This window comes from Cupressus sempervirens, chromosome 9, assembly GCF_028749045.1.
Source record: "Cupressus sempervirens isolate cs-2001-9-10 chromosome 9, ASM2874904v1, whole genome shotgun sequence".
NCBI classification, from domain to species: domain Eukaryota; kingdom Viridiplantae; phylum Streptophyta; class Pinopsida; order Cupressales; family Cupressaceae; genus Cupressus; species Cupressus sempervirens.
In genome coordinates, this window is record NC_143126.1 from 475,497,928 (window position 1) to 475,522,298 (window position 24,371).

Consider the following 24,371-nt stretch of genomic DNA (forward strand, 5'->3'; position numbering starts at 1 on the left):
ATGGATTTGTGTACATTGCTTTTGGTTGTTGAGACACCACAAGAAACACAACTCAATTTATAAAAGATAAAGGTTCATCTTAAAAACAAGCAAAATCCAATTGTTTCTCTAATTGACCCAAAAAATCATACTGATACAATTATTGTACAATTATAATAGTCATTCTAAACTGCATTAAGCTTTACCAAAAGGTTGCGTTGACATTCAAATATCTACATATGTACATGGAACATAACTACTTAAATGGAATAAAATATGAGTTTTGAAAGAAAAAATCATTAACATTCTTAATTCTAGAATTGAATGGATATGTATATGGATACAAATACAGCTAAGTTCACTAACCCTGTCCAAAATATCTGTTAAATAATTATAAAAAGGGAAAGTCAATAACCTTGTCCCAAATGTTACCTTGACCAAATGGGCATAATTTATAACTAGCACTTGTTTGTGGCAAGGACAAGGGTTACACCGATTGTTGATCCATTATAATGATCACTTGCTACAATTTAGGCTGTTATATGAATAATTGACAACTTGCTATAATTTACATAACCAGAAGTTGTTATGTGGACAATAGACAACTTAAGGTTTTGTTTCTTTTTCATTCTGCTTCTAATTCATTTTAGTCTCAAGTTCTCTATGATTTCATTTTATTTCAATTATGAATGATATGAGAGGAGATGCACTTCACAATTCTATTATATAATTTATCCATACTACTTTTAGTGCTATTTACCATTTGGCCTTTAATCAATTTTGAAGTTTGAATATAAACAAATTAATAAATTAATATCAAGATACATCTATGGATGTAAAATTGTGCAAAATGCTTATGTGCTCTCAGCTGATCCATGTGGATCAAGCACTGGATCAATAGTTGGAATGTCAAAAAAATATGGTACCAATTTCATTAGGCACAAAAATAGTTGGTTTCATTCAGTTCCCATCAAGTGTAATTCTAGCTATATTACTACAATTCTATAGGCTGCTAATTATTTCATTCTAACCTTGTTGTATTTCACAGTTCACTACTTTTTCTTGCTTGGTGCAGTCCAAAAAATCTCTAAAATGACGCATAAAATTGGATTAGTCAAAACTCTTGACTGGCAACCAATCAAACATTCTATTGCAGCACATAGTAAGAAAGCGTAGAATATATCTAAGAAAGAATAAGATTATCAATGAGGCCATGTAGTTGGAGAAAGCCCGCAACAAAAACATTGACTAGTGAAAGAGGGAAAGTGTATTAGGTATTACTCAGGATAGAAAGAACAATACTTGTGACTTCTTTATTTTAAAAGAAGCCTATGCAGTGGTAGCTACCTAGTGTTGCATTAAGGTAAAACAAACAATGACATTCCCTAGGTTGTAAAAGAACTATGGATGGATAACAATCCTATCTCATGTTTGAGCAGAAAATATTACACACTTGGTAAAAAATTGCAACCCAACTAAAGATCAAAATAAGCATTACAAGTATGTAGTACAGATGAGGTGGATAAGAGCTGATCTCCTAAACTTGGGACCAAGATTGTAAAACAAATTTGGGTGAGACACAAACACATTATTCAAGTAGGAGCCAAGCTTTGAATCCAGTGAAACATGAAAACAACATTTTCACATATCTGCAATACAACTAAGAACAACATAATGACATTAGTCTGGTACTAGAGGGATTGAAAAATTTGCATTAACAAAGATACAATTCTTGCAAAATAAACTAGGATCAAATTAGTCCTTTTATACTAATCATAGATACAACAGTATATTCAAATCAGCAAGTTCAGTATGACTTATCCTACTGCCAACACTAGAAACACCAAATCCATGCCCATTGTTGAACGCGCTCTTTACAGTAACATACCTATTTACCCATAGATGGAAGAATGGAATCCTCAATACCTCAACTTTCCTTTAGGAACTTGGACCAATCAATCACTCCAACAAAACCACCAAATATTTTGGATAATATCCAACAAATAAGTTTATCCATGTACATGTCTACTTGTGTATGTTTCAATGTAGGCAATTACAGTCAAAACAAAAAAAAAATTCTAGTGTCATAAGAGACAATCAATTGCATATAATTATTACTTCTACCAAGGGAATTAAAATTGTATCACTTAAACCTCAACCTTAACTATAATATCATAGGACAGTTTCATAAAACATTGACGTAATTTGTATAGATACAATATTCTGCATAACCAAAGGCACACTTAACTATTCTAACAAAAATATAGAATCAAGTTGGTTCTTTAAAATCAATCATAGAGACAACATTGATTCAAATCATCAAGTTAAAGATTTTTTTTATCCTACTCCCACAATTAGAAGTTGGATTGTTTAATTACCTGAAATACCAGATCCATAACCATTCTGGTGCACTCTCTCTACCCTATAATATAACTATCAACCTAAATACTCAACTCTCTTATATGAACGTAGAGGAATTGAGTAATCCAAAAAATCCTCAAAAAAAATTTGATGGTACTAACAAATAATTTATTCTATACAGATCTGTGTGTGCATCGTTCATGCTGTAGTGACTACAATTAAGTACGAAGGAAAGAAAATAGGTGTTGTAAGAGAGACATTACACCTAAATATTGCTGCTAGTAAGGGAATAAATATTGTACCACTTTTTCTTGTTTCTTCAATGTAATAACATAGGTAGGGTCAGACAACTTCAGCGTCATATCTATATAAGTTTCCTACTCATAATTTGCATGGATAGATTACATTACTTTTCTTAAACAAAGGCACAAATCTGACCAAAAAAACTAAAGATCAAACTAGTTCTTAAAAAAAAAGCATAGATGCAGTGTTGAATCCAAATCAGATTCACAAAATTCCTTATCCTCCTAATCAGAGTCACAAAATTCCTTATCCTCCTACCAGAAATTCCAAATTCATTGGCAACAAACTTATTGGAATGATTCCCAATTCGGTGGGTGCAATGAACTCACTTCTAAATCTTGATTTAAGCTGAAATTCATCGAATGGGCATATACCAATTGTAGACACCTAAAAATCCTTTAGAAAATAAAGTATTTTTATTTTTTGAAAAAGTTCTGATGACATCATCATTTATTAATTAATTAATTAATTAATTAATTAATTAATTTTTATGCCATTAAATCCCTTTATCTTAATTAAAAATATTTAATTAAGGAATCCCTCCCAAAAATGTTTAAATCTTATTTAAACATTATTTCCTTATTTGTTAATTATTTAATTAATAAATTGACCAAAAATCCTAAAATAAATAAAAAATTTATTTTTTGCCCAAAACTTGGCCAATTTCCTTAAGACCACTAACCTCTTCCAAAATTTTCTAATCCTTCTTTAATTTTAATTAAAGGCTAATCCCATCATTTCCTACCCCTAATCCCAACTCAAAATATTTAATTAAGATTAAATATTAATCCTCATGTTTATTTAAAAAGTTTTAATAAATATCTCCTCAACCCAAACCCTTGAAATAAATAAAACTTTATTTATTTTCTAAAAATCTAATTTATCCTCATCCTAAGAAGTTCTAGACTCTTCTAGAAAGTCTTCATCCTCATCCAAAGTCTAGACTCTTCTAGAAGATGTCTTTAAACCTAATCCTAATCCCCTCCTAACCTTGTCACATTCCCTAAACATGGGTTAAAACTTACTAACCCAAGCCAAAGTTAACAAATATCTCCTCCTTCATCCACCCTCATTAAATGCCATCCACTTGCCTATCCCTAAGCTAATCCTAAACCATCCTAATCCATCCTCTAATCATTTGCACAAGCCTAAGAAAGCTTAAAACCCTCCTAATCAAGTCCAAGTCAAAATTTCTCTCATCACCCTCAAAATATCTCAACCATAAAACTTTATGAAGTCCACTAGGTCATAAATGACTCTTACAAGCCCTTTTATTGCTCTTAAAAGTCATTATGAGGGTCTTTATGAAGATTTTATCCCTTGAGCCTCCTTTGTTGACTCATCCATCCCCTTTCCTCCATCCTCTCACCATGTGACATGTGTCACTCCTTGATTGGTTGTAAGGAAGCACAATCCAAGTGCTCTCCTCTCATGCAATCTGAGCCCTCCATAAGCTTTTTCCCATCCTTGCATCTTAGCCCTCAATCCCTCAAGCCTCTTGCCTATAAATTGGATCCTTCCCCTTTGCAAAATAACACAATCCATGAAGTAAAGTTATAATGCTATTTTGAGAGCCAAATCCATACTAAAGCCATCTATCCACACCAAAAATCCACAATCATCCATTGAAGCCTTTGGAAGCATATTGAGCATACATCCTATCCATTTAGATAAAGCTACTCAACAAGAGAGCTTCTTATTGAGAGAGTCCATTAATGGCTCATATTCTCAATTGAGAGCTCATCTTAGTCTATCTTGAAGTTTATGAATTTTGTTTAGTTTGTAGAAGCTTTATTTAAATTTGGTTTCTATTAGCATACTAACATTGCTCATATACACCAACTACTATGTCAAACTTGCAGCATTTAGTGTCTCTCAACTTATCATTAAACAATCTTAGTGGAGGCATTCCGACAGGTTTGGAGAAGTTTCTGAATCTGAAGAACCTAGATTTGCATCAAAATCAGCTATCTGGACATGTTGAAAGTTCTTTAATGCTTCTAATTAGTACAGAGTAAATTTATCTGAGCTGCAACTTGTTTTCTGGACAGCTTCCTTAGAAAATGCAAATTATAGCCAGCTTAACACAGTCACTCTGGTATTTGAATCTCAGCCACAATAGATTTACAGGACTGTTACAATCTGAGGATAGGATACCTTTGTTTGACAGTCTAAAGGTTCTAGATATAAGTAGCAATCAGCTGATGGGGGAACTTCTTGCTTTTCATTTTGTTTATGCACTTGAGGATTTGCACTTGAGCAATAACCAATTTTTTGGTTTTCCACCATTTACACTCTTGGCACAAGATTCTTCAGTATTGGTTGAATTGGATCTTAGCTACAACAATCTTTCAGACAATGTACTAAACAATCATTATACTGCCCTTGTACAAGACAAATCTTTCCATAGCATTTAACATTGTATTTTCTTGTGTATTAATCTATTTAGATGTTTAGTTTGTGATTTGGACTGATTATAATGGAACAGTGCATGTTTTAAATATGCATTTATTTTCCAATGTCTATTCTCAATGCATGCACTTTAATCTTTTTCATTTGCTAATTGTGTACTCTTTCCTTATTAGTGTACATTATGAGCTCAGTTATTTATAAATTTCTGCACCCTAGAGTTTCTCTTGGTTAACTGATCTAAGAATGTCAAATGGCACATGACACATGCTTTAATTGAAATATTCTGTTGGCCATATGATTTTTCCTTTTCTTTTGCAGGTCCACTTGGTGTAATTACATCAACCACTCTGAGAATTCTAAATATGTCATCAAGTTCTCTCTCTGGTTTGCTGCCCAGAAAAATAGGGACATGTGCAGTGATGGATCTAAGTAATAATGAGTTTATCGGAGACTCAACTGTGATGGAAACCTGGGGAAATTCTATGCAAGTCCTTGATTTGAGCCTTAATCAGATTTTAGGATCAATACCAAATGAAACATCTCAGTTTTTGAGATTGACTCGTCTAAATCTCTCACACAATACATTAGTTGGTCCTCTCCCATCCATACTTGGAACATATCCCAAGCTTAATGTGCTTGACCTTAGCTTCAATCATCTAAATGGTTTATTTTTGACTAGCCTTTTTAGTTCATCTACGTTGGCAGTTTTACACTTGGCTAGCAATCATTTCACAGGAGCTATTCCACTACAGAAAATGCTCCCTGTTAGTCCAGCATCATCATTTGCATATACACCATATTTTCAATATTCACGACTAGATTCACTGAATATTTCAAGAAACCAGTTGAATGGCTCCATTCCTACAGATATTGGCTTCTTGGAAAGCCTCAGGGAACCAGATCTCCATGGAAACAATTTCCTAGGATCAATACCATCTGAAATAAGCTAGCTTACTAATTTTTCATACCTTTATCTCTCTATTAATCATTTGGTAGGGCGCATACCTCCCAATCTTCCAAACAGCTTGAAAGGACTAAATATTTCCTACAATAATTTAGTAGGAATAGTTCCTTAGAATTTTAGAAGGTTCCCTTATCCTTTCATACCGGCAATGCTTAATTAATTTATCCTCATATTGCTTCCCCTTCTAATGGTGTTCCAAGCAAAGAATTCAATAGAAGCCATGCTAAGAGCCTTAAGCCCCTTCATAAGGCTTTGATCATTGGAGGGTGTGTTGTTGGTGCTGCAATTCTCATTGCTCTAGCTCTTTTCTTACACCATAGAAGAGTTTCAAATTCTCAGGACCTCCTGGAACATCCTGAACATAATAAGCAAGTTATTTGAGCAGACAACAATAAGGGTAGCAGCTCCTCTACTCGGTATTTTGACTCTTTCAAGAGTGCTGATATGACAAAACCTGCATCAGTAAGCTTTTCTGTTGATGACCACATTGCTTCCAAAAAAGAATCTCTAGTTGCTACACAGAAGGCATTCTCTTTTGAACCAGCTTTACGGTGGGCTTCAGATGTTAAATTAGGTGTGGAATCTGCAAAGCTAATTGGTTTGACACTTTCTCCACCAAAGATTAAGTGGTCCTCACTTGGTTCCAATAGTCACTTCTCATCATCTCCACGGTCTGAAGATTCATTCACGCCTGACCATCCTGTTATATTGAAGGTCTGGTCACCAAATCGCTTGGCAGGGGACCTCTATATTCTAGATCAGAGTTTGGGTCTAAAAGCTGAGGAGCTGTCACGTGCACCTGCTGAGGTTTTGGGTAGAAGCAGCCATGGCACTTCTTATAAAGAAACACTTGACAATGGCCATTTTCGGAAAGTGGAATGGCTGAGGGAAGGCTTGGCAAAGTGCAGAAAAGATTTCACAAGCGAGGCAAGGAAATTTGGTAACATAAAACAACCAAATATAATCTCTTTGAGAGAATATTATTGGGGACCTAGCAAGCATGAAAAGCTAATTCTATATGATTTTGTGGGTTCAGGCAGTCTAGCAAGTCATATGTATGGTAAGACATCCTCCCATATTTATATCCTGATAACTATAGCTCTTTATGAATGTTTCTTTGCTTTTTGGGAGAAGAGTGTTGAACTTAATTCTTTAAATTGTTTATTCTTAGTTTCTTACCCCTTACAAATTTGTCTTTTTCATAAAGTTCATATCTACAATGTGACTTTTTTATGGACAATCAGTTGGGTAGTATCTGTATGGCATTGTCATAGACCATTTTGAGTGTTAACATTCCGAAGGCAGTAAGTTTACATTAGGAGGAATCTTGAAGGGCTATATCATTTAGAAGTCAAATTTGTTCAACTGCTCCATAGCCTTCAGGCCCACAAGGAAATGCACAGAATTTGAATCCCTGGCCATTTGAAATTGTTGGTTATAACATATGACTTTCTATTGTTTGTTACGTCTCTTTGCTTCAATGCTTTGAATTTCTCATGTCGCTTGTGCATTGAGATGTACTTTAATTATTTAGGTTTATTGTTGAGTATGAAGGACTGTGTGCAATTTTAATTTCATAAAATTACTTAAACATATTAATGAATAAGGAAGACACTGTAGAGAACTCTCTCTTAATCATGTTGCTTCACTACAATAACTTCATTTGCTATCATATAAGCTAAATGCTCTTAGCAAAATTGTTCCCACCTAACTAAAAGAACATATCATTTCTTTAAACTAATTTAAAACGTAACACTCAACTCAAATTAAAACGAATAGAAATTGACATCTTGCTGCTAAAATTTGGCGATTTGTTTCCATGTACACGTAACCACTCTCTTACCTGAAGGAAATCAAATCAAGTCATTAATTATCCAATAAATGGAAGCACTCAAATTATTAGGGTTTTCAAGAGCCCAATTTCTAAAGAAGTAGGCATCGGCAATACAATTTCACATCCTCTGCCATGCCATGTGACATAGCCACAAATTCTAGATCTCTTGAATCTACCAAAACACACTTCAATAAATGATTTCTATAAATTGATCATTGTATAGTAGATAAAATTGACAGAAAGAGAGTACTCAAATGCGATATATAATTAATTCAAATTGTCTTTGCGTCTAATGAATGTTCCTCCCTTCTGCCTAGTCTCTCCAAACAAGTATCACAACTGCCATAGCTCCCCCCTCCATAGCATAGAGCCCACAAGCTCTTGGCTAGGGAAGGTGCCCAAAACACTAAAATCCCTTTAAAAGAAGGTTCAAGAGAGAAGAACTACAAAAAACATAGTGGCAAACTGCAGAAATGAAAGTTGCATAAAACAAAGGATGAGAAAGATATTTAGCTCGCAGGGCATTCTATTTCTCCATGAGCTTATATAATTTATAAAAGGGGAATAAATATTCTACCACTTATTCTTGATCACAGTCATAACATAGGCATGAATAATGCAACACCTATTCAACACCATGCTTAAGTTGCCTACTCCACATCTATATAGAAAGAGTACATCGTTTCACATAAACAAAGAAGATTCTAACAAAACTAAGATCAATTCAGCTATACCACTTATTCCTCTAGTCACAACATAGGTACAAAACACACAACTCCCAAACAAATGTCATGTTAAAGTTTCCTACTTAGCATCTGTATAGAAAGAGAACAATGTTTTACATAAGAAAAAACAATTGTTACAAAACTAAGATCAAATAAAAAAGTGAGAGTTTCTTATCCTCCAACCAACATTCCAAATCCATGTCCATCGTAGAGAAGAATCTTTTGATCCTATTACTTTACTCATAAGTCTTCTAAGTATCGAAAAAGATAAAAATGAGAAAAACAATAAAATTTTCAAAAACTCATCTCTACAGATGTAGTCACCAACCATAATGTACACAAACCAATACAAGTTAGTACACATCCTTTGCCATAGTTACCTTCTAAATATTTATCCATAGGACCGTTCTAATCATTTCCCAACCCAATTGAAGGAGATATCAACTAGGCTAATAAAGTATTACTACATATTACAAATTGTGATTCAATCCATAGAGATATCAATGTTTCTGCTCAAGACCCAGAGACATAAAATCCTTGACGCTATACAACGTGTAAGACTACTAATATCCTTGTAAACCCTAACATGCCTTGGTAAATAAATATTTCAAAATACTTTTATGAAAGTCAAATCTTATGTTGAGATAAACTTAATGTCAATCCACCAAACTCACAACCCAACTTCAACCACACCAATGATTATAATGAAACCCCTAAATTCCATAAAACATGACCATTTATCTAATTTTAGTTACATTCAATCCACCATAATACCTTGCAATAAATAAATTCCACAAATAGGTCGATATGTAGTGGAGAAAGAGAAGTCAAGGGGGAGAGAGAACTCAATTATTCAAGTCATTTAATACCTAATTAATTATGAATATCTCCTCCTTCAAATGATCATCACCTAATTCCTTCAGTTTAGGCCTCTCCCAATGGGGCTTTCATTGCCTTATCAAGATAAATTGGATTGAGCCATCAAATCAGTTGTTGCTTCTTATATGTCAAACCTGTATTTTCACTCAATCAGCCTACAAATGAAGAAAATGGTATGCACTGACACAATTATATCACAGAAATAAGGAGGAAGAAATCTGGATAGAAGTCACCCTCTCTTTCATGTATGATTTGTTAACTTGGGTAACCAATGGGCATATCCCAATAAAAAAAAGCAAAGGAAAGTATAAATACCTTCAATCCCTTGGGTAAGATGGATAGAGGATGTGAGCCTCACGTACCTTGGGTATATCGAGGACTCCTTAGCTAAACCACCTGTCAACCTTGTAGACAACCATCTAGGATGTTAATGTGTTTGAGGTGACTGATCGAAACATTTGTAGAACATACACTCTCCTTGGCGCAAGTGTCACTTTCTGAGAATCAAAAACTTCTATCTGGTTGTTTCTACCTATTGCTTGATCTTTTATTTGTTGAATGAATGTTTGCCAAACTTGGTCAATCCTAGCTTAGGGCATACATAGCGTAGTCACTGCCTATTCTAGAAGTTGAACAAGTTGAAGCAAAACAACCAAGATCTCTCAAAGCCAAGCAGATTAAGGAATTGATGTCAGAGCAACCCAAACCCAAACAGAAGTTCCACAATGTTAAACTCAAACCATCTCTAGCATACCAAGAAATTTCAGCCAAGAGAAAAGAAATAACACCAAGCCCACAAATTGCCAAACTCCACAAAGCAGAGGACAAAGCTATTGACGAAGCACTTCAAGAGGCCTGGTTAGAGTGCACCATCAAATTTAGCCAAAATCCAGGAGTTAATCCTACTTATGCCTTACCAACACGGCATGATTTCTATGATTAGACCCCCTTGTTTCTCCACATCCTCTTGGATAAGCTTCACTTTAGAGTCATCTTTGTAGAAAAGCCAGCCATCTTAGGTTATCCCCTTAAGAATTATTAGGTCATCCATCTCATTTAGAATCAAACCATCTAGCCAGCAATCCAAAATCTGCACATCTAAGCTTTCAAATTTGTTGTCACTTTTGCCAAAAGTTTGCCACTCCTAAAATCTTCCAAATCCATCAATCTCACCAAGGTTATCCCTTTGACAGAGCTTTGTCTAGGGTAATCTAGCTTTCTCACTTATTATCCCTCATCACCTTGAGCTAAAGGTTGGGATCCACAAGTGGTCAATCTCATGTTCTTTCTAAAGGATCATCAGTCTATCCTTAAGTTGACACAATCACCACCAAGCTTGCACATAGGAAAGCAGACCTTTCGTGCTTTGGCAACATATCTTTGAAGTTAGAATATCCAACCCAATCCTCCTTAGGTTTTGTCATATAGCTTTGCCTTAACCTAGGAAATCATTTGCATAGAGAAGCCTTCCCCCTTTTGCATCCATCAGCATTATTGCATCTCATCCCTAGGAGCATTTTTCATGCCACCCGTCACTTGCTTAGCCAAAAAGAAAGAAACAATGGAGCCCTATCATTTGGATCGAACAACCTCACCCCCCTTGAGCACTCAGCCATCCTTTAGCCCAGAGAAAGCTATGCCATCATGTACTGACATTGAAGCTTTCATGAACCAACCAGGAAATGCAGTATTGGTAAATGCCATTATAGACAAGAACAAAGAGACAATCATGGCTAATTTTTGAAGGGAAAATGTAGGAACCTTTGACTTTGGAAGACCCCCTCAATTATTAGATCCATCTCACCCATTGTTTGGGCAGCTACCACCACCCATAGGCTCTTATGATCCAAATTATCCTCAATATATGCCAAAAGAAGAGCTTCCAGCCAATCCATATGATCCAACAGACCCAAACATACCATCATCCACCCAAGTTGAAATCTCCATGCCGCAAGCCAACCCATCCACCACCACTCCATCCTTGGTTCATACCTCTCCGCTCCAAACCCCCTTTACCCAAAACAGCTCACCATTCACCCCCTTCACTATTGCTGCTGCTACTCCCCAACCCAGCCTTCCAAATCCACCCATCTCCCAAATCAGTGCTAGCATCTTTGGCCAACCTCAGCAATATACAACAGGGATGCCACCCATGGGGCCAAGTAATTGACCTTTCATCACCCCCAGCTTGTTCATTGCAGCCCAAAGCACAATCCCATCATTTCCATTAGGTCTTGGGAGCTCAATACCATTAGCCACAAATCTACAAGCTACTACCCTCACTCCACAAAGCTATCAAATCCCACAAGCTACTACCAATTTTCTACCAAACTCCCAAGTGACCCCAGCCCCTGCCACCACTCTACCAAGCTTCCAAATCCAACCACAAAGCTATCAAACCCCATCAGTTCCATTCCCAAGCTTTCAATTCCCACCACCTCCACCACCAACTAATCCATTACCTCCAATTACCAACTACTTTTCAATGCCACTTTTAGGAGGTAATCCACCACCCCAGCCAACCACCAATTATTTGCAGATACCATCCCAAATGGGGGCACAACCCACATATATTGGTCAAACCCCACAAGCCCCCCGATCCTTTCCCCAAGCCTCTCAACCATCTTATACCTTACCTCCACAAAGCAATCCATTTATCCCACAGCCAGCTTATGTCCCTCAATCCCAACATCAAATCCCATATCAATAGCAAGCCTCGCAGCACATGCAACAATATGCGCCACCTCCCCCTCAGCAACCTATCATCCACCATGCAGCTGCCCAAACAATGTACAATCCCTATCAACAAATCCCCCATAGCCATCCATATTCAGTGGCCCCATCCAGCACATACCTACCTCAAGGCACTCCTACATTGGGGGCACCCCAGCCATCACCTATCAATTCAGAATGGGAGCAAATGAAGATAGCTCTAAAAACCATCCAAGAAGGGAATGATCCGAAGATATTCAAGTTTGAGAATGTGTGTCCTTACCCATTTGACAGAGCCATTACCATGACACCATTTCCCAAACATTTTGAGGTACCCAAATTTGACAAATTCAGAGGAAAAGGAGACCCTGTCACACATATCAAAGAATTTTACATGCACTGCCAGGACATAGCATACAATGATGTCTTCCTCTTGTGCCTTTTTCCCAAAAGCTTAGCTGGACCAGCTCTTGAATGGTTTTATAGAATCCCCTATGGCACAATTAAAAACTTTGCTAAATTATCTAAGGCATTTGTAGCCCAATATGCCCATCTTGTGGAAACAGAGCTATCAATAGTTGATCTTGTCCACACCAAGCAAAAAGGTGGAGAAAGCCTTGCCGAATACCTGCAAAGATGGCAAACCCTTACCACCCGCATATCCTGCACCTTGCCAGAACGCCATGTGGTGAAAATGTTTATTGATAATGCCCATCCTAGCTTGGCTCACCACATGACCATGAACTGTTTGCAAACCTACAAAGATATCAAAGAGAAAGGAATGATCCTTGAGCAAGGACTCATTAAAGATGGTGTGGTCAAGCTTTACAAGGAAGCCAACCAAAATCAATCACATTCCAATGACAAGTCTAGGTATTGGAACAGAAACAAGCACGTTGCAACAGATGGCGTCACTGACACCAGACATGTGAATATTGTTGGTCCTTCTCACAACCAGTCCAACCCACCATATCAACCAAAAAATCAACAAGCTATCAACTACCAACAACAGAATAACCAAAGCTATCAAAACCACAATCCAAGAACCAACTTCCAAGGGTCTAGCAATCAAGCTAATGCCATCAATGTAGCTGCAGGACAAAAGCCTAGATTCGAACCTACACCTAGAAACTATACACCCCTTGGTGAGCCATTGGATGTCATTTTTGAGAAATTAGTCAAAGAAAACCTCATCAAATTTCCTCCTACCCAGCAAATTGACCCAAGCCAATCCAAAGCTGCATGGTACAAAGATAATGAGTACTACAAATTTCATAGGGTAAAAGGTCACACTACCCTCAGATGCATGAAACTGAAAGACTATGTGCAGGACCTCATTGAACGGAAGGAAATCACTGTTGGTGCCCAAACCTCTCCCAATGTAGGCTTACAGATCTATCAAAATTCTTTTCCTCCACACCACAACCAAAATCTTGGAAAAGCACCTATCCAAACCAACAACAACAACACCAACAACCGTCAGCCAAACCAACAGCATGGGAAGAACAATGACCACACTTCATCCTATATAGACTATGGTAGTCTTATAGGTTGTATATCTAAGAAAGAGCCTTCTGTCAGTGTTATCAATATCCAAGGACCAAACAATGAGTGTGCATTCACCACTTGAAGAGCGCGATTTAACATCGCAGGCCCACCCATTCCACCAGCACCATCAGCTCCATCAAAAATCTAGTACAATATCTTGGAACACCTTGGGAACATGCCAGCCCAAATCTCCATTTTAGACCTTCTTCGCACTAGTCCTATGTAGAAGAACATCCTTGACAGTGCTCTCATAGAATCCCGTGTCCCTTCTGATATCAATGCTACTGATTTTCATAATCTTTTTGGACACCTCTCATCCTCATGTGCCCTTTCATTCAAACCCACCGACATACCCGTGGTCGAGCCAGATCACACCCTTCCGCTTTGCATAGCCATCATGATATCCAACTTTGCTGTGAAAAGAGTAAAGATAGATAATGGATCAGCCTTGAATATTTGCACCCTAAAATTCATAAAACAAGCTGGGTATACTGAGGCAGATATCATGAGTGAGGTTATCACCATCAAAGCTTATGACAACTTGGAAAGAACTACAGAAGGAACTATTTTGCTGCCAATCAAGGTTGGGCCAGTCATCCAAGAGACACTCTGCCATGTTATTGATCTAAACCTACCATTTAACATCCTCCTTGGTCGCCCATGGATTCATGCCATGAAAGCCATTCCATCCACTTACCATCAGTGCGTCAAATTTCCACATCAAGGCACTGAGGTAACCATCCATGCCGATCCAGAACCCTTTGCTTACTGCAATGTGGTTGAAGCTTCATATACAAACCATTGCCCTAGAATTGATATCGGCACATCCATCGCCAGCTCATCCCACACTTATAATGACCCAGAAACCATCCTCGCCTCTACCCTGTCTACCGTGAAGATCAATAACAAAGGTTGTGGAGAGTATAGTCTGTCAGATGCATTTGCTGTTGGGGCACTCCCACTTGATCCACATGCCCATGGATGACCGACATATCACAAAGCTAAGGAGATTCCACCTCCTCAATACAAACAGTTTGGCCCAACAACCTTTATATCCTTGAAAATCCCTCTTCATGAGGAGCTCACTCTAGATATCAACAAATGGTTACATAAGGATGCACCTCAAAGAAATCAAGCACGCCTTGATCACTTTAGCCAAAAGTATCCCCAAGAACATAAGCTCATCACTGACAAATGGAACTATCAAGGTGGTGGTCTAGGACCAGAAGAAAGAGGCATGCAGTGCCCCATCAACACACATAAGTGGGAATCGAAGTCAGGTCTTGGCTTTGGCATACCCACAACTGGGGGCACCAATGAGAACGGTCACGCTTTTTCGAACATTCACCGCAACCTTGTCAAAATCAAAGACATTCCTGAGGAAGTTGAAAAGAGAGCCTACGACGATATCCTAGACCAAATCTCCCTTGGAGACTATGTTCTCCAAGAACTATCCATCCACCTCATTGACCTACCACTTACCCATCCACAACTCATAGATTGGGACCAACCAAGTGTCATACACATTGATGAGTTCACATCAGAGGAGGCACTTCTAAGATTCATGGGAGCTGAAACTCCTCACAAGAAAACAAAGCCAGACTCTACCTATATCTACAAGCTAGATCCCAAAGGGTATTTTGGAGAAAATCCCCAACCTAGTTCCGATACACCCAAAATTGGAACTAAGGTGAATCTGAGACTAGCTAAGGCAACGAAGAGAACCCCTTAGCAAGAAAATCCAGAGCCACAAGAAGAACATGAGGATTTAGCATTGCCTCCTCAAGATAATCGACCAGAGGTGTCTTCTATTCTAATTGAGGATACTTGAGAAGTCAACATTGGTTCTTCAGAGATCCCAAGACTTGTTCACATTGTTGCATCCCTATCACAAGACCAAGGTGACCTCCTCTTTGAGGTCTTAAGAGAGAACATTGGCCGATTTGCATGGTCATATCAAGACATGCCAGGACTTGATCCAAAGCTTGTAGTTCATCATCTTGCAATTGATCCAAAGATCAAGCCCGTCAGACAAAAGCTTAGAAAAATGCACCCCAAGGTGGCATTATTGGTCAAAGCTGAATTAGAAAGAATGTTAGCTGCTAAGGTTATCCGACCTATCGACTACTCAGAGTGGATCTCCAACATGGCCCCTGTCACTAAACCTTCCGGTGACATCAGAATCTGCACTGATTTTAGAGATCTTAACAAAGCTTGTCCAAAAGATGATTTTCCCTTGCCCAACATAGATATGATTATAGATCTTACAGCTGGACATGAAATTTTGTCCCTCATGGATGGATTTTCTGGGTATAATCAAATCAAGATTGCAGAAGAGGATCAGCATAAGACAACATTCACTACCCCTTGGGAAACCTTTTGCTACAACATGATGCCTTTTGGCCTAAAGAATGCTAGGGCTACCTATCAAAGAGCTATGACAGCCATTTTTCATGATCTCATCCATAGCATTTTGGAGGATTATGTGGATGATATCTTGGTCAAGTCTCATACCTTCATGGATCATCTTGCTGACTTGGAGAAAGTCTTTGATAGGTTAGCCAAATATCATCTCATGCTGAATCCCAAGAAATGTGTCTTTGGGGTCACATCTGGCAAGCTTCTAGGCTTCATAGTTTCTAAACGAGGTATAGAGATCGACCCCAAGAAGGTCAAGGCTATCTTAGACATGCCTCCTCCCCAGACACTGCGACAGCTTCGCTCTCTTCAAGGAAAGCTCCAATCTGTTCGGCGCTTCATCTCCCAGCTTGCAGATAAGTGTACACCATTTTCACATTTACTGAAGAAGGATGAGAACTTCAAGTGGGATCCTTTATGTCAGCGCAGCTTCGACCATCTCAAGCAGTATCTCATCAATCCCCCTATCTTGGTTCCACCAATTCTTGGTCGTCCCCTAATTTTGTACATATCAGCAACACCTACTGCTCTAGGGGCACTTGTAGCACAGCTTGATGACTACAACAGAGAAAGAGCCATCTACTACATCAGTAGAACCCTAGTTGGTTATGAACTCAATTACACTCCTATGGAAAAAGCTTGTTTGGCAGTTGTCTTCTCAACTCAAAAGCTTCGCCATTACATGCTAAGTCATACCATCCAACTAGTCTCCAAGACTGACCCTCTCAAGTATATGCTCTCTAGAACAGCACTTATAGGCCGTTTGGCCAAATGGGTTATGCTCCTTAGTGAATTTGACATCCAGTATGTGGATAGAAAGGCAGTCAAAGGGCAAGCTATAGCAGATCACCTAGCTGATGCACCTCTAATAGATGCTTATCTGTTGATCATAGAATTTCCAGATGAGCATATCTGTCTAATTGAAGAACAACCCCCATGGAAACTTTATTTTGATGGCTCATACACATCTCATGGATCAGGGGCAGGAATATTGTTGGTCACACCTCAAGGAGATTACATTCCAAAACCCTTCAAGCTACAATTCCCTAGCACCAACAATATAGCTGAATATGAGGCCCTCAGAGCAGGATTAAAGATAGCTGTAGAATGGAACATTGTTGAGCTACAAATCTTTGGCGATTCTCAGCTCATCATCAAGGAAGCCGTAAATGAATATCAAACCAAAGATGAAAAGCTATTACCCTACAAAGAGCTAGTTGATCAGCTAACCCAAAATTTTACAAAGCTTCAGTTTACACAAGTGCCTCGAATACAGAACAAAGCAGGAGATGCTATGGCTACTATAGGCTCGCTCTTGGAAATTCCCCAAGCAGCTACACAGTATGAGTTTTTAGTGGAGCAACTCCTCACACCCACCTATGCGAATGAGGATTCAAACCGTGTTTGTATCTTGGTTGGTCTCCAATCCCCTTGGTACCATGAGATTCACGCTTACCTTAACGATGGTATCATATCCCCTCACCTTACACATACCCAATGCCAGAACCTCATTCAAAAATCATCCCGCTATGTTATCATAGCCAATACCCTATATCATCGGGGTTATCACGATACTCTCTCTTGATGTTTAGACCAAAATGAGGCCGCGATGGTGTTAAAGGAAGTACACTCTGGACTTTGCGGTGCCCACACGAGTGGTATTGTCCTAGCGCGACAAATCCTTAGAGCAGGCTACTATTGGCCTACCATTGAAGAAGACTCCTATGACTTTGTCAAAAAGTGTCTCCCATGTTAGCAGCATGCAAATCTTATGCACGCTCCAGTACAGGATCTACAGCCTATTGCACCACCTTGGCCTTTTGCTTGTTGGGGCCTTGATCTAGTTGGAACTATCACACCCCTCTCATCTAATGGACATAAATGGATAATAACAGCTACATACTATTTCACTAAATGGGTGGAAGCAATCCCCCAAGTCTCAGCTACAGGAGTTCAGGTCTCCAAGTTCATCTTGTACCACATTGTTTGCCGCTTCGGCATCCCATCCACCATCTTCACCGACCACAGAGGTAACTTTGAAAATCTCAACATGGAAGAATTATGCACTTCCCTTTGCATCCATCAATGCTTTTCTAGCCCATATTTCCCACAAAGTAACGGCCAGGCAGAGGCAACTAACAAAACCCTCCTCAAAATTCTAAAGAAAGTTGTCAATGATTCCGGCCGTGATTGGCACCTACAAATAAATCCAGCCCTATGGGCCTATCAAACTTCCTTTCGTACATCCACAGGCACAACTCCATACTCCCTAGTCTATGGTGTCGAAGCGGTACTACCTATAGAGGTTGAACTTCCCTCCTTGCGCATATCTTTGCAGGGGCAAATATCAGATGAAGAATATAGAGTAGCTCAGCTCACCCAGCTAGATCTCTTAGACGAGAAGCGACAACAAGCCTATGATCATCTCACAGTCTATCAAACTTGTCTCAAAAGGAATTTCAACAAGAAGGTGCTTCCACGACACTTTCAGCCAAGTGACATGGTCCTTAAAGAAAACATGAAAGTCCAAGCAGATCGAGAAAAGAAAGGCAAGTTTGAACCTACATGGCTTGGTCCTTATGTTGTCACTGCTTCCTTTGACTCTGGAGCCTATCAGCTATCTACACTGGAAGGAGAACTCTTGAATGATCCTACTAACATCATTCATCTCAAGAAGTTCTATGCTTGAAGATCCTTGGTATACCTAGCTTTTGAAAAATACAAAAAAAAAAAAAAAAGTAAAGAGAAATAAGCGTCCAATGGTGAAAACTTGGCAATTCAAGCGCCTTGGATAGGTACCTTGGTGAAAACCTGGTAATTCAGGCACCTTGTGTACTAAAGACTAATCCATTATCTATCACTATCCTATCCCTCATCCATTCACCCACCATCCCATTAGACACACTTGCTTGTTCCCTTGGTGTTCCAACCAAATATCCAAAATCTGATGAAGCTTGTAAATACCTCTTGTACAGCTTGTAAAATCTTGTACCAAAGCTTGTATTATACCTTGTAAATCTTGTACCATACCTTGTATATCCAAATCTTGTCCAAAGCTTGTACCATACTCCAAATTGTAGATAATCTTGTATCCTAGCTTGTATCCTATCACATTCACCCAAAGAATTCCATTTTCCTTAAGCTTTTCGCAAACCATCTACCTATCCACCTATCAACTATTATAGACATCCCATCCTTCACAAACATTTCCATCTCACCAAAAACCAAAACATGAACAAACTTGTACATTTGTAACATATCTTGGTCGGTCAACCTGTACATCCCCTTTAACTTAGTACCATTGTATCTATCCAGCTTTCGTGTCATTTCATCCCTGATCAGCATCTTGTACACACCACATAGCTTGTTTAGCTATTTCAATGCATCCTTTAGCTAGATCTCCTGTCACCAAAGTGTTATCCTTCTTAGTTCAGCTTGCCAGATGCACCACTCATCCTGATCCACCAACTTAGGTGCTCTCCGATAGGTCCTTGCAGGATATAGCTTTCCTCAAGTCTAATCTTTGTCCGTTACTACCTCATCCTACCCATCTCGTTGGCAAATGACTCTCTTTTGGATTTTCACTTTCTTTTAATTTGGAATCTCCCCTTTTGGGTCTTGAAGTATCTTTTCCAAGCAATCTCCTTGTTCCCTCCTCAAGGTTGCCACGATCTTCCATATCATGGTATGCTGCGAATGGGACAATTAGAGCATAAGGTCTTGATCAGGTCTTTCGTTTGTTTTTCTTTTCTGCTTGTGGGTTCTCCAGTGTCATTTCCATGCTGCTTCCTCTAGGATTCATGTGTGATGCTGGGGCAATCCTTGTGTGTTTTTTTTGAGTTAGTTTGTCAGTCCTTTGGACGATTGGTGAAAAGGCCTTGATGTTCTTGGTAACCTTGGCAATTAACCAATAGTCCTATAGCAAATCTAGTGCTCAACTACATGGTGGTACTTCTCTTTGAAGTATCCCCCTGCTCAAAAAGCTTCAATGGTTTTCCTTCATCTCCATTATCCCCCATCCATATCCAGCATCCATCTCTCCTACCCCAGCTGATGCATCAGTATCTCTTTGAATCGCTCATCACTCTTAGCTTTAGGGATCCACAATCCTAGTCTTAGGGATCCACCAATCCAAATAAATCCACCAAGCCTCATCTTTTGAGATCCACAATCCTAGTCCTAGGGATCTTCAAAACCCATCTTCCACCAATCTAACTCTTTGAAATCCTATTGCATTAGATTTATAATCCCCTCATCCATCTCCCTATCCTAGATTCTTTTTTATAGCACTCCGCTCCTTCATCCTCCACCTTCCCTAAAGTCTTAAGCTTGCTTCCTCTTCTGCATCTGATTCTCCTTTATCATTCTCCCATAGTGAGAGTTTGAGCTAATTCAGCCCCTTCTCTTTGCCAATCTGAGTCTCCTTGCTCATCTCGGACTCTTGTACTTTTCAAGAAGCCATCGAGCCTCGCTTTCTCTCCTCGCTACCTTCTTGAGGGGGCATCTCACAGTCCATTCTCTCCTCTTCTGCTCTAGCCTTGGGCATCTTATTTTCTTATCTTTGATGCCATGCCACTTGCGGCATCACATCAAAGAGGGGCAAAATGTAGACACCTAAAAATCCTTTAGAAAATAAAGTATTTTTATTTTCTGAAAAAGTCCTGATGACATCATCATTTATTAATTAATTAATTAATTAATTTTTATGCCATTAAATCCCTTTATCTTAATTAAAAATATTTAATTAAGGAATCCCTCCCAAAAATGTTTAAATCTTATTTAAACATTATTTCCTTATTTGTTAATTATTTAATTAATAAATTGACCAAAAATCCTAAAATAAATAAAAAATTTATTTTTTGTCCAAAACTTGGCCAATTTCCTTAAGACCACTAACCTCTTCCAAAATTTTCTAATCCTTCTTTAATTTTAATTAAAGGCTAATCCCATCATTTCCTACCCCTAATCCCAACTCAAAATATTTAATTAAGATTAAATATTAATCCTCATGTTTATTAAAAAAGTTTTAATAAATATCTCCTCAACCCAAACCCTTGAAATAAATAAAACTTTGTTTATTTTCTAAAAATCTAATTTATCCTCATCCTAAGAAGTTCTAGACTCTTCTAGAAAGTCTTCATCCTCATCCAAAGTCTAGACTCTTCTAGAAGATTTCTTTAAACCTAATCCTAATCCCCTCCTAACCTTGTCACATTCCCTAAACATGGGTTAAAACTTACTAACCCAAGCCAAACTTAACAAATATATCCTTATTCATCCACCCTCATTAAATGTCATCCACTTGCCTATCCCTAAGCTAATCCTAAACCATGCTAATCCATCCTCTAATCATTTGCACAAGCCTAAGCAAGCTTAAAACCCTCCTAATCAAGTCCAAGTCGAAATTTCTCTCATCACCCTCAAAATATCTCAACCATAAAACTTTATGAAGTCCACTAGGTCATAAATGACTCTTACAAGCCCTTTTATTGCTCTTACAAGTCATTATGAGGGTCTTTATGAAGATTTTATCCCTTGAGCCACCTTTGTTGACTCATCCTTCCCCTTTCCTCCATCCTCTCACCATGTGACATGTGTCACTCCTTGATTGGTTGTAAGGAAGCACAATCCACGTGCTCTCCTCTCATGCAATCTGAGCCCTCCATAAGCTTTTTTCCATCCTTGCATCTTAGCCCTCAATCCCTCAAGCCTCTTGCCTATAAATTGGATCCTTCCCCTTTGCAAAATAACACAATCCATGAAGTAAAGTTATAATGCTATTTTGAGAGCCAAATCCATACTAAAGCCATCTATCCACACCAAAAATCCACAATCATCCATTGAAGCCTTTGGAAGCATATTGAGCATACATCCTATCCATTTAGATAAAGCTACTCAACAAGAGAGCTTCTTATTGAGAGAGTCCATTAATGGCTCATATTCTCAATTGAGAGCTCATCTTAGTCTATCTTGAAGTTTATGAATTTTGTTTAGTTTGTAGAAGCTTTATTTAAATTTGGTTTCTATTAGCATACTAACATTGCTCATATACACCAACTACTATGTCAAACTTGCAGCATTTAGTGTCTCTCAACTTATCATTAAACAATCTTAGTGGAGGCATTACGACAGGTTTGGAGAAGTTTCTGAATCTGAAGAACCTAGATTTGCATCAAAATCAGCTATCTGGACATGTTGAAAGTTCTTTAATGCTTTTGATTAGTACAGAGTAAATTTATCTAAGCTGCAACTTGTTTTCTGGACAGCTTCCTTAGAAAATGCAAATTATAGCCAGCTTAACACGGTCACTCTGGTATTTGAATCTCAGCCACAATAGATTTACAGGACTGTTACAATCTGAGGATAGGATACCTTTGTTTGACAGTCTAAAGGTTCTAGATATAAGTAGCAAACAGCTGACGGGGGAACTTCTTGCTTTTCATTTTGTTTATGCACTTGAGGATTTGCACTTGAGCAATAACCAATTTTTTGGTTTTGTACCATTTACACTCTTGGCACAAGATTCTTCGGTATTGGTTGAATTGGATCTTAGCTACAACAATCTTTCAGGCAATGTACTAAACAATCATTATACTGCCCTTGTACAAGACAAATCTTTCCATAGCATTTAACATTGTATTTTCTTGTGTATTAATCTATTTAGATTTTTAGTTTGTGATTTGGACTGATTATAATGGAACAGTGCATGTTTTAAATATGCATTTATTTTCCAATGTCTATTCTCAATGCATGCACTTTAATCTTTTTCATTTGCTAATTGTGTACTCTTTCCTTATTAGTGTACATTATGAGCTCAGTTATTTATAAATTTCTGCACCCTGGAGTTTCTCTTGGTTAACTGATCTAAGAATGTCAAATGGCATATGACACATGCTTTAATTGAAATATTCTGTTGGCCATATGTTTTTTCCTTTTCTTTTGCAGGTCCACTTGGTGTAATTACATCAACCACTCTGAGAATTCTAAATATGTCATCAAGTTCTCTCTCTGGTTTGCTGCCCAGAAAAATAGGGACATGTGTAGTGATGGATCTAAGTAATAATGAGTTTATTGGAGACTCAACTGTGATGCAAACCTGGGGAAATTCTATGCAAGTCCTTGATTTGAGCCTTAATCAGATTTCAGGATCAATACCAAATGAAACATCTCAGTTTTTGAGATTGACTCATCTAAATCTCTCACACAATACATTAGTTGGTCCTCTCCCATCCATACTTGGAACATATCCCAAGCTTAATGTGGTTGACCTTAGCTTCAATCATCTAAATGGTTTATTTCTGACTAGCCTTTTTAGTTCATCTACCTTGGCAATTTTACACTTGGCTAGCAATCATTTCACAGGAGCTATTCCACTACAAAAAATGCTCCCTGTCAGTCCAGCATCATCATTTGCATATACACCATATTTACAATATTCTCGACTAGATTCACTGAATATTTCAAGAAACCAGTTGAATGGCTCCATTCCTACAGATATTGGCTTCTTGGAAAGCCTCAGGGAACCAAATCTCCATGGAAACAATTTCCTAGGATCAATACCATCTGAAATAAGCTAGCTCAGTAATTTTTCATACCTTGATCTCTCTATTAATCATTTGGTAGGGTGCATACCTGTCAATCTTCGAAACAGCTTGAAAGGACTAAATATTTCCTACAATAATTTAGTAGGAATAGTTCTTTAGAATTTGAGAAGGTTCCCTTATCCTTTCATACCGGCAATGCTTAATTAATTTATCCTCATATTGCTTCCCCTTCTAATGGTGTTCCAAGAAAAGAATTCAATAGAAGCCATGCTAAGAGCCTTAAGCCCCTTCATAAGGCTTTGATCATTGGAGGGTGTGTTGTTGGTGCTGCAATTCTCATTGCTCTAGCTCTTTTCTTACACCATAGAAGAGTTTCAAATTCTCAGGACCTCCTGGAACATCTTGAACATAATAAGAAAGTTATTTGAGCAGACAACAATAAGGGTAGCACCTCCTCTACTCGGTATTTTGACTCTTTCAAGAGTGCTGATATGACAAAACCTGCATCAGTAAGCTTTTCTGTTGATGACCACATTGCTTCCAAAAAAGCATCTCTAGTTGCTACACAAAAGGCATTCTCTTCTGAACCAGCTTTACGGTGGGCTTCAGATGTTAAATTAGGTGTGGACTCTACAAAGCTAATTGGTTTGGCACTTTCTCCACCAAAGATTAAGTGGTCCTCACTTGGTTCC

General features: G+C 38.2%; 1 pseudogene; it reads left to right on the top strand.

Annotated features, from left to right (window-relative positions):
- On the top strand, nucleotides 1-23,712 carry LOC149539389 (putative inactive receptor kinase At5g10020; annotated as a pseudogene).
- The last annotated feature ends 659 nt before the right edge of the window (nucleotides 23,713-24,371 follow it).